Raw genomic sequence first — 12,385 nt, 5'->3', positions numbered from 1 at the left:
CTTGAACCTCTCCATGAATTTTTCTTTCTGTTTTGTAAAAGTTCCTTGCAAAAAGGACTTTGGACTGAGCAGAGTGTTTGGCATGTGGATCAGCTATTTCCAATTAAAGTCTTTTTTTTTTTGATCTGTGTTTTTCTTTTTAAGGACAGCAACTTCTTTGTGTAGCACCAAGGCATCAAATAATTTGTATATTTGTTGTCCAGATTTTATAGGGGTACCTGAGGAGGTTAAGAAACTTCAGTTTCCATGGCATTCCAAATTGATGTGCTATTTCAAAAAAGTGGCTACAGTATATCGATTTACTCTTTTATTTTTAGTAATGTGATGTACCCTATAGAAGACCATAAGTTGGACCACTTGAGCCTATCTGGTTAAGTCCTGGATACTATTATATAGCCAGATAACATTCATTCTTTAAGATAAGACCCATTAACGATCGACATCTGTAGGAACTTAGTAGTGGAGTATTCAAAATTTCTGTTCTGGGCACGGACTTCTTGAACTGCAGAATCATAATCGTGGGAATCTCTTTTATCAGCTAAAGTTAAGAGAGTTTCTGGATTTGAGAAGGCATACAGTTCTGGTGTACAGTTGATAAAATGAGAAGGAGAGGGCTTCCCTGGTGGCGCAGTGGTTGAGAGTCCGCCTGCCGATGAGGGAGACACGAGTTCGTGCCCCGGTCCGGGAAGATCCCACATGCCGCGGAGCGTCTGGGCCCGTGAGCCATGGCCGCGCTGAGCCAGCGCGTCCAGAGCCTGTGCTCCGCAACGGGAGAGGCCACAACAGTGAGAGGCCAGCGTACCGCAAAAAAAAAAAAAAAAAAAAAAAAAAAAAGAGAAAGTGAAAATATACATTATATAGTATCATCAGATTTACTTTTGCATATTGATCTTTTACCCTGCAACCTTGCTGAATTTGTTTACTAGTTCTAATAGTGTGTGTGTATTCCTTAGAATTTTCTATATATAAGATCTTGTCATTGGCCGTAGAGACAGTTTTATTTCTTTTCCATTCTGGATGCCTTATTAGGCATCTGGCTAGAAACTCCAGTGTTGAATAGAAGTAGTGAGAGCAGATATCTTTTTTTTGTTCCTGATCTTAGGGGGTAAGCTTTCAGTCTTTCAGCATTGTGATGTTAGCTGTTATTGATAAAGTCAGATTTAAAGGTGAACTAAATACAAATTCTGAAGATACTTCAACTAATTACTCTAGGCTGCAGTTTCTCAGTGCAAGAGAAAGTAAGCTATTGTATCAAAGGATAGGCTGTAACAGGCAACAAATTTTTGATGTATGTGATGCTGTTGAAAAACGATTAAAGCAGAGTTTCTCAACCTCACTACTGTTGGCATTTTGAGCTGCAAAATTCTTTGTTTTGGGGACTGTCCTGTGCATTGTAGGATGTTTAGCAGCATCCCTGGCCTCTGTTTACTAGATGCCAGTGCAGTATCCCAGTTATGAGAACCAAATATGTCCAAACATTGCTAAATGTCACCTAGGTGATAAAATTGTCCCCAGTTGGCAACACTTACCTTAGAGCATGGACTAATCAGGCACCATTCAATAGAAATATAGTGTGAGCCACATATGGTATTTTAAGTTTTGCTAGTAGCCAAAAATGTAAGAATAGGTGAAATTTTAATAACACAATTTGTTTAACTTGGTATCCAAAATACTATTTCAACATATAATCAACTAAAAAGTTTAGATATTTTACATTCTTTTTTCATATTAAGTTTTTGAAATCCAGTGTACTTTAAATTTATAGCATTTCAATTTAGATAGGAAATTTTCATCAGAAATACTTTATCTGTATTTAGATGTCAGGAAATTTACTGTTAAAAAAGTAAATTCGTATACCCAAGTTTTTTCCAAACACACTTAACAGTTTTCCAATAACTGGATCTATTTTGAAATTTTAGTTAATAAAAATTAAATAAAAATTTGAAATTTAGTTCCTTAGTCACACTTACCACATTTCAAGTGATCATTAGCCACATGTGGCTAGTGGCTATTGTATTGGACAGTGCAGGCCTAAACTTACATGCACATAAAAAAAGAAAGGTTCTTGATAATCTAAGAAGAATCACTCTGGACTCAAACTCAGCTACAAATACTTTTACCTATGTCTTGAGAGCCTTTTGCCCGTAAAATTCTGGGATCATAGCTTATCCTTTGGTTAATTTTTGAATCACACATAATGTAGTCATATGTCAAAATCAGCTATACTTTGGTCACATGTAGCATTTTCCAGAATTTTAAAAAATAATTCTGCAGTAAATTTTAACTGGCAGTTCCATTTATTAAATGGTTGTACCATGAGGAAAGTACTATATTCTGATAATGGTCCTGAAATAATAGTTATAGATTATTGGACATTTCCATTATTTGAGTGGTTTTAGTACTCTGATGGGTCTGATGTACTATGGTAATAGAATTATTAGTAGGTAAAGTTAGTAGTAGGTAAGTTACCCATATCAGTATATTGTTGTCCATCTGTATTTATAGATCTTCCTCCTTAGGGGTCTAGAAGAAGGTCGGGGAATTGTTAAGTGCTAGTGTTTACTGGAGTAACATTACTAGAGAGGTTTTGGATAGTTGTCCTGTTTCTTAGCCATGACTGAACATTAATTCTTTTCCTAGCCCTTCTGCTTATGGTATTCCTAGCCACAGCTGCCCATTTCTCATAGAACAGAGAACATTTTGGTCTTATTTTTGTTTTGATTATCAGTTGCTTTATCTTGAAGGTCAGAAGTTTGTTTTGATTTCTAGATTTTTGAAATGTTTAACGACATGTTAGAGATCATCTAAATTGGCATTTCTGAGCAAACGCATGCCCTGGGCAGTGAAAGCCCTGCGTCCTAACCACTGGACTGCCAGGGAATTTCTTTTTCAGACAGAAAAATTCAAGAAATGACCTTGAAAGGGTAAGCAAACAGGAAATGCACTACTAAGGCCATCTCAGATGCCTTTCCCTTAGGAAAAGTCTTAACAACTCAACGGCAACAACAAAAATTCAAAACTATGAACAAATAGGCTTGTCCTTTTTTTTTTTTTTTTTGAAAATGAAAAAAGGACAAGCCTGTCTGTCTTTACATTAGCTCTTGAGGATACTCCAGAATATTGTTTGAAATTTTTTCTGGATTTGTTTTGGAGTCTGCTACTTATTCATCTTTTTTGTTTGTTCATAGTTTTGAATTTTTGTTGTTGCTGTTGAGTTGTTAAGACTTTTCCTAAGGGAAGGGCATCTGAAATGACCTTGGTAGTGCATTTCCTGTTTGCTTACCCTTTCAAGGTTATTTCTTGAATTATGAAGAGCTGAGTTATTTAAACCATCACCTAATTTTTTGTGTTTTTTGGTTGTCATTGTTTTTGCTGCTTTTAAGCTTTTTACCCTCATCTGAGGGGCTGACAATTAAGTGAACTGGTTGGTACAAACCTGGTAGTCCAGGACAATAAATATCAAACAAAATTCTGGGGCTTCCTTGGTGGCGCAGTGGTTGAGAATCTGCCTGCCAATGCAGGGGACACGGGTTCGAGCCCTGGTCTGGGAAGATCCCACATGCCGTGGAGCAACTAGGCCCGTGAGCCACAACTACTGAGCCTGCGCGTCTGGAGCCTGTGCTCCGCAAGAAGAGAGCCCGCGATAGTGAGAGGCCCGCGCACCGCAATGAAGAGTGTCCCCCGCTTGCTGCAACTAGAGAAAGCCCTCGCACAGAAACGAAGACCCAACACAGCCAAAAATAAATTAATTAAAAAAGAAAATACGGGAGTACATGTATTTAAAAAAAAAAATCTGAATTCTGCATAAATTTGTCTTCCTAAGGGTAAGAAAATTCTTGATTAAAGCTCTCAACTTGACTCTAGATCAAGGTTCAAATATCAGTTTGTTTAGATCTGCATTCTGGTCTAATAGTTTTGAAGGAATATATATAATGTAAATGATCTGTGTTAAGAAAACCTTTGAGGAAAGGATTACTTGTTTGGGAGGTAAAAGAAGGTGCAGAAGGATAGAAGGGGTTTTAGTGGATGGTAAAGCTACAGCTGGGTAGAGAGAAAGGTGCAAGCAGGATGGGTTTAGAAGGTTTGAATGGGAACAAACTGGTATTTCTTTCACAGAGGCTTTCTAAGAGTCATTGTTTCATTTTGAGGCCACAGCATACCAATCAAAAGTTGACTGTTGAATGCTTTAGGCTTTTTTCCCCCTAATTTCTCTAGAGCTCCTTTGAAATGTATTAATTTTGATATATCAGAAGTTCCCTATAATGGCTATTGTAATTCTAAGACATTTTTAGCAAAAAAATTTGCCTTTATCAAGTTAAGCACAAGAGTTAGGATTATAGTGAAAATTGTGCCAGGAGGAGGTTGTGTCTTTGACACAGACAAATCAGTGACAAACAAGAAAAAGGAGCTATGTTCGTCGAGTGTGTTAATGATAGATGAGGTTCTTCAAGGAAGCAGAGGATAGGAAGGAGCCAAGTGATCAGTGACCCCAACAACTGATCCTGAAATATGGACTAAACAAAGTGAACTTCTTTCACAAATTGCCAGGTCTTGGGGAGAACTCTTAAGAGGATCTCACAGGGGACCCAAAGCAAAGTTTGACCCATCATTTTAACAGCCAGTTTTCATCAGTCTAATGAATCATTAGTCTTTAAGGCCAACTTGTGTTGATTTGGAGACTTAGTTTATGCCTCCCTCTGTTCCCTATGAAGTACTTCCTTATATGTTCAACAGACACAAGACAGTAAGGGACAAAATAAGAAAACACATAAGACAAGAATTTGTATAAATAGATGAACAGGAAAGTGAAAGCAAACCAAGCAGGGGGTCTGATTAGCATAAAGACAGAACTAAGTGTACTAAGTAACCTTATATGAAGATCTATTTGTTTAGAACTCTTAGATAAAATAAATTCAGCAATTAGAGCTCAGTGAACCCTAGTCAAAGTTCAGATTGTTTTTGAGAAACTCACCTGGCAACAGATGTGAGGACTATTGGAGTTTGGGACTCAAGAGGCCGCTGATCTTTCCTGTTGGTCCGGGGGTCCACTGGGATACTGCCAAGTGAGGTATTATAAATAATCTTGATGTGAGAATTGTCCAAGGAAGAGATCAAGATTACTACTTGATATCTGAAACAAAGCCTATATTACTTAAGAAAGGGAGAGTTATGCTGGTTTGGCCCGTCATTTTGAGTAAATCCAATTGCTAATTTTACATAAGGTTTTTGACTCGGGTATTGTTCTGGTGTTGTGTTGGTTACAGAGGTGGAGTGGGTTGATGTCACTCTTACAGTCATGATTATTCTGGCCAGCTGGCTTTCAGAAGATTCAGTGATAAGTTTATTGTTGACTGGTTGACCTTCAAAAGTGTGAGACTGTCACTGAATGATTGGCTTGCAGAGGCAAGGTTGCTGAATCAAGTTATTGTTGATTACATAGATTTTGAATTGGTTCTAATTTACTTGTTACTGGCTGTAGAACAGTCAGTCTGTTATCAAGACTGGAGAGAGAGGCTTTTTTATTCTTCACAGGTTTGTTGGTTGTATAGTTTTTTTTTAATTAAGTGAAATCCACATAACATAAAATTAACCACTTTATTTTAGTGTTTTAAAGTTTAGTTTTAATTTTTGGCTGCGCCATGCGGCTTGTGGGATCTTAGTGTCCCAACCAGGGTTTGAACCCAGCCCCTCAGCAGTGAGAGCGTGGAGTTCTAACTACTGGACTGCCAGGGAATTCCCAAAATTAACCATTTTTAAGTGGACAGTGGGAATTCCCTGGCAGTCCAGTGGTTAGGATGCAGCGCTTTCAGTGCTGTGGGCCTGGGTTTGATCCCTGGTCAGGGAACTAAGATCCTGCAGGCCTTGGGGCATGGCCAAAAAATAAAAAAATAAAGTGGACAGTTTAGTAGCATTTAGTACATTAAACAGTTACTTCCCAACCTCCCACCCTACCCCTAGTAACCACCAACCTGCTTTCTGTCTCTATGGATTTACCTTTTCTGGACATTTCATACAAATGGAATTGTATAACATGTGACCTGTTATGCCTGTCTTCTTTCACTTAGCATGTTTTTGAGGTTCCTCCACATTGTAGCATGTATCAGTACTTCATTCCTTTTTTATGGCTGAAAAACATTCCATAGCATGTATATACCACAATTGGCTTGTTATTCTTTTGTTGATAGACGTTTGGGTTGTTTTCACTTTTTCACTATTGTGAATAGTACTTCTTTGGACGTTCGTGTACAATTATTTTTATGAGTACTTGTCTTCAATTATTTTGGGTGTATACATAGAAGTAGAATTGCCGGTGATTCTGTGTTTAACTTTCTAAGGAAACACCAAACTGTTTTCCACAGCAGCTGCCACGTTTTACATTCCCACTCAGCCAGGTATGAGGGTTCCAGTTTCTTTACAGTCTCTCCCACACTTGTTATTTTGCATTTTTAAAAACTATATATAGCCATCCTAGTGGATATGTAATATTATTTCATTGTGTTTTTTTTTTGCGGTATGCGGGACTCTCACTGTTGTGGCCTCTCCCGTTGCGGAGCACAGGCTCCGGACGCGGAGGCTCAGCGGCCATGGCTCACGGGCCCAGCCGCTCCGCGGCATGTGGGATCTTCCCGGACCGGGGCACGAACCCGTGTCCCCTGCATCGGCAGGCGGACTCTCAACCACTGTGCCACCAGGGAATCCCTCATTGTGGTTTTGATTTGAATTTCCCTAATGACTAATGATGTTGAGCATCTATCTATTCATATACTTGTTGATTGTATATCTTCTTTGGAGAAATATCTATTCAAATCCTTTCCTCACTTTTAAATCAGGGTAAAGTTTTGTTTTTGTTGGTATTGAGTTGTTAAGACTTTTTAATATATTCTGGATACGAGACCAAGATCTAGCTTAGAAGGATGTTAATATTCTTTAATTTTGGGAGAAGTCCTTGAGAATTCAGTATTGATCAGGTTTGGCTCTGAGTGACAAAAAATTCAAAGTAAATATGGTTTACACAAGAAAGAAATTGATCTCTTTTGTAAATGAAGTCTAGACATAAGCAGTTCGGGGACCTAGGTTTCTTATGTATGTATATGGACCTTGGCTTCTTACGTCTATATGTGGACCTAGGTTTCTTATGTATGAATATAGACCTAGGATTCTTATGTTGTTGCTCCACTATTCTCAATATGTGACTCTACTTCATGGTCCAAGGTGACTGCTCAAGCACCAGCCATTTTGGGTACTTTACACTCAGCACAAAGGAAGAAAGATGAAGAGGAGCATGCTCGCTTGCCTTAGGGACTGTCCTCATAAGTCGCACACAACACTTCTATTTATTTCTCATTGGAAAGAATTTGTTCTTATGTTCACCACTAGCTGCAAGAGAAGCTGGAAAATATAATCTTTATTCCAAGCAGCCACATATCCAGCTAAAAATCAAGAGTTCTATTATTGAGGAAGATGGGGAGAACAGATATGGGAGGACAACTAACAGTGTCTCTTGCAGCTCCTCTGGTATTTGTGTAAGCACTGTTGTTGCATATGGCATTAAAATGTACAATCTTGGGCTTCCCTGGTGGCACAGTCGTTGAGAGTCCGCCTGCCGATGCAGGGGACATGGGTTCGTGACCCAGTCCGGGAAGGTCCCACATGCCGCGGAGCGGCTGGGCCCGTGAGCCATGGCCGCTGAGCCTGCGCGTCCAGAGCCTGTGCTCCACAACGGGGGAGGCCACAACGGTGAGAGGCCTGTGTACCACAAAAAAAAAAAAAAAAAAAAAAGTACAATCTTTTCTATCCAATTTAAGTCTTTGTTTTTTAATTGTAATATTTAGCTCATTTACATAATACAGTTGTGGATATATTTTATAATTAGTTTTCTGGTTGTCTCGTCTCTTGTTCCTTTGTCTCTCTTTTTCTGCCTTTTGGTTTAATGAATACTTATTTTCATTGCCTCCTATTGTCCTATTTTACATTATAAATAAAATCCATATTAGCTTATTATTTAAGGTCATCCTAGAGATTATAACGTTCATACTTGACTTAACAACATCTCATATATTAATACCTTTACCACTTCCTGGACAATTCAAGGACCTTTATATAACTTCAGTACTATTGTTTTCTGTACTGCTATTTTCAAGTATTTTATTTTTCTTTATGTATTAAAACTAATAATGGGGATTCCCTGGTGGTCCAGTGGTTAGGACTTGGCGCTTTCACTGCCATGGCCCAGGTTTGATCCCTGGTTGGGAAACTAAGATCCTGCAAACTGCATGTCACAGCCAAAAAACAAAACATAAGATGTTATTGTTTTTTAAGTCTGTATATTAATTTATATGTGTCATCATTACTATTTGTATTGCTTTTCACTCTTTTCTGCATCTTTGGCAGTTCTTTTCTTTCATCACCTTGACAGTATCATTCATTTGTCTTTTGGAGTTCCATTGTTTCTGTTGCAAAAAATCTGTAAGTGCTATTATTCGTTTTAAAGAAATGTCACCCTTGCCCCACCCTGCCCCCAGCTGCTTTTAAGATTTTTCTCTTTGTTTTGTTTATGGTGTCAGATCTTTTCTGCTAGGAGTTGCAAATGTACTTGAATCTGCAATTTGATTTTTTTAGTCATTTTGGGACAATTCTTAGGCATGAATTCTTCAAATATCATGTTTGCTCTATTCTTCTTTCCACTCCTACTTAATTAGGACTTTCACAATGAACCATATGTGTCTTAGATTCTCTTCTGTTTTGTTGTTGTTTTATTCTTTTTCTTTTCATGTTCAGCCTGGATTTTTTTCTATTGACCTATCTTCTAATTCACCAGTCTTCTCTTCAGCTGTGTCTAATCTGCTGTTTAACTCATCTACTGAGTTCTTAATTTCAGTTGCATTATTTTTCAATTCTATAATATCTATTTAATTCTTTTATTGATTTGAACACTGCTAAAATTCTTCATCCTGTGTCTTTTCTTGAACATATTACAGTTACTTAGAAGTTATTTGGAAGCCCATGTTTGATAATTCTTAATGCCAGTTTCTCTTTTTCTCTTGATTTTCAGTCATTTGTTGTTGCCTCCTGGTATGGTAGGTAATTCTTGCCTGAATGCCTGACATTGTACATGAAAAATTATTGAGATGGTGATATTAACTCTTGATGATGTTATCTTCTTTCACAAAGGATTTACTTTTTTGCTTCTAGCAGGCAGTTTGTATAAGAACAGATCAGTGTAAGAATTAGCTGGTTCAAAGCTGATCTTTGGCCCCCTTTTTTTTTTTTAATTTTATTTTTTCTTTGGCTGCATTGGGTCTTCGTTGCTGCATGTGGGCTTTCTCTAGTTGTGGCGAGTGGGGCTACTCTTCCTTGCAGTGTGCGGGCTTCTCATTGCGGTGGCTTCTCGTTGCAGAGCATGGGCTCTAGGCACGTGGGCTTCAGTAGTTGCAGCATGCAGGCTCAGTAGTTGCGGCGCATGGGCTTCAGTAGTTGTGTGAGGGCTCAGTAGTTGTGGCTCGTGGGCTCTAGAGTACAGGCTTAGTAGTTGTGATGCATGGGCTTAGTTGCTCTGCGGCATGTGGGATCTTCCTGGGCCAGGGATTGAACCTGTGTCCCTTGTATTGACAGGTGGATTCTCAACCACTGTACCACCAGGGAAGTCCGATCTTCAGTCCTTTTGAGGGTTGGTATATTTACATTTCATCTAGCGCTCTTTTACCTTGGCTGATCCTGAACTCCAATTTTTATATCCCCACACCTCTAAGAATGCCTTAAACTCTACTTACCTTTTCAACCTCTGGGCTGCCACTTTCTGCTCAGCTTTTCCCACCTTTAGCTTTTCAGCCTTGGGCCCCTGCTTATGAATAGGCCGTTGCCTTAAGGGGAAAACAAATGCTAAATATCAGTTTCACTTCCATACTTCCCTTCTGCACATGATCTGGATTCTTCAGGTCCTTACTGCCTTGGTGGCCCTGGTGTTTTCAAGCAGACCACAGAGATCTCCATCTTTATATCTGTATCTATAATTATATCTAATTTTTGGCTAGGGTAGTTGGCCTGATAAAAGTTAGTCTACTGTAGCCAAAAGCAGAAGTCCCCATAATCTGTTCCATGACAAAAACTCCTACTAGAGGAAAGCAGGTACCTAGATTATTCCTAGAATATCAATTCCATTCATTTTCTCCTCTCTCTTCTTTTAAAAACTTTATAGCCTTCATAGCAATACTCTATACATATGCAATATTTGGGTATCTCTGCTTGAGCACACTCTGGAACCCTTTACCCCTCTATGTCATGTCTCAGTCTATGTAGAGCTTTTATATACTTTCACCAACTCATGCTTGGATGGAGAGAGGCTGTGATGTAGAAGCACTGGCAAAGCCAGCTGCAGATTACACTTTCCGTTTTTATTTGATCTCAAACTAGAATCCAATCTGTCTTGGTTCAGGAACTTTCACTGTGTGTTTTACTTTGCATTTAGCTTAGTCTTTTCGCCTGGTGTAGACTCTATATCGATTTTAGTTCACAAAAGTGACTCACCCTGAGAGGCTGTATATATTCAGTTTGTTGCCGGGAAGAACATAGATATGCCAAGTCAATCCTTGAGTTAAACCTTTTTTTTTCTTTTTTTCCTCCCAAATGCTCACCAGTGTGAAAAGGCTTCCTGAATGATGGGTGCCTTTCACTGTCCACCTCCTCCAACTCTCCTTCAGATAAATTTATCAGTATAACTTGGGACAATATGCAGAAGTGGCTGCATTTTAATTCATAAGCAGAGACCCTCATTGATACTACATTTACTCCTAAATCCGAGATACAGCAGTTACCCTAATTTTACCTAAAACAGAATTTAGCAAATAGAACACACCAAGACTTTTCAAGAGGTACTTGTTGTACATGGAGAATTTTAAATGAATCTATTTTCATTTTCTCAACTCCCATGTACTCTCCAAAAATCGATCTTCCTGTTAATATACCTGTCTCAGACTGATTCTCTTTCCTGCCGTCTCTTGGCATATTTGTCCTTCTGTTTAAGAATTAAGAAATAATTCTCACCCATCTATCTCTAATTTTACAGTGGCCAAGGTAGGGAAAACAAAAAACCCCTGGGAGCCTAGAGAGGTAATTTTAAATATGTTGAGAAAGATGTTTGTAAAGGCTAACAAATCCTTTTTTGCAACTCAGTGGTTTTCAGTTGCTTACTTTTGATAAAATAAAAGCCTAATAGAGGGACTTCCCTGGCGGTCCAGTGGTTAGGACTCCACACTTCCACAGCTGGGAGCATGGGTTTGACCCCTGGTCGGGGAACTAAGATCCTGCGTGCCGCCTAATAGAGCTGTCAGTCAATACATCATTAGAAATTATTTCATGTTTAGCATATTACTCAGAAAAATTTAATGAATGCAATGACATTGAGTAACAAAGACTGAGTTACTATAAAACTCCATTTTCATCTACTTATTGACATGAAGAGTTTTCTCAGTGATTTTATTTATAAATAGGAAAAATAGGAATAGAATTTATGTCAACTGCTATCTTATTTTAGTTATATATTTATAAGTAATTATAGTAATATATAGTTATAAGTAATATATATATATATTTGTGGAACTATGAACTAAAAAATATAAAACTACAAACCAGTCTCAACTCTCTAATAAGAGATGAATTTCCAGTAAGATTTAAAATATTTTATGCTTAATTACCTATAAAATTTTTAATGTTTGTTTTTATTATTTGTGTTCTAATAGTTATTTAATAACAATCTAGAAAAATATTTTTAATACCTATAGCTTAGTCACAGGAAATCAATATTTAAATTTTTAAATTTATATTCATATTTTTACTATACAGCAGTATTATAGGGGGATAAAGAAAATATTTTAAGCACTCCAAATATACTATAATTCTGTAAGGGAAATGGAGTAAAAATACAGATCCAGTGAATGATGTTAAATGTCTGACTGTTGAAGAGTTTTCTTGTATTATTTTATTGATGATGGGAATCAAATTGCTATAGCATTTAGATTCTATTAGGTATATTTAAGAGAATGATATAACAGTTTCTATTTTTAAAAATGCAAGTGTTTATAGTATGCCCCTGGAAATTATCTTATTTATACCTATTTAAACTTACGATGATAAACTTTAGTTATCAATTTTAAAATATGTGAAGTGGTACATACTTTCCCAAAATGTGTTTGGGAAATTCTGTTCTGGCAGATGGAAACAGAAAGGTTGGCAGCAGGTTCCCATACAAGCTAAACAGACCTACACAGACAGCTCTTTATTGATAGTTTTAGAGACATTTTAAAATGTTTCTTAATTTTAGATTTGGTGCTAGAGAGTTTGTCAGGAATAGCATGTCACACTGTCTTCCAGGTGAGCCAGTCAAGTCATG

Source organism: Lagenorhynchus albirostris, chromosome 5 (genome assembly GCF_949774975.1).
Source record: "Lagenorhynchus albirostris chromosome 5, mLagAlb1.1, whole genome shotgun sequence".
Classification (NCBI taxonomy): Eukaryota; Metazoa; Chordata; class Mammalia; order Artiodactyla; family Delphinidae; genus Lagenorhynchus; species Lagenorhynchus albirostris.
Note: the sequence above shows the minus strand (reverse complement) of the source record.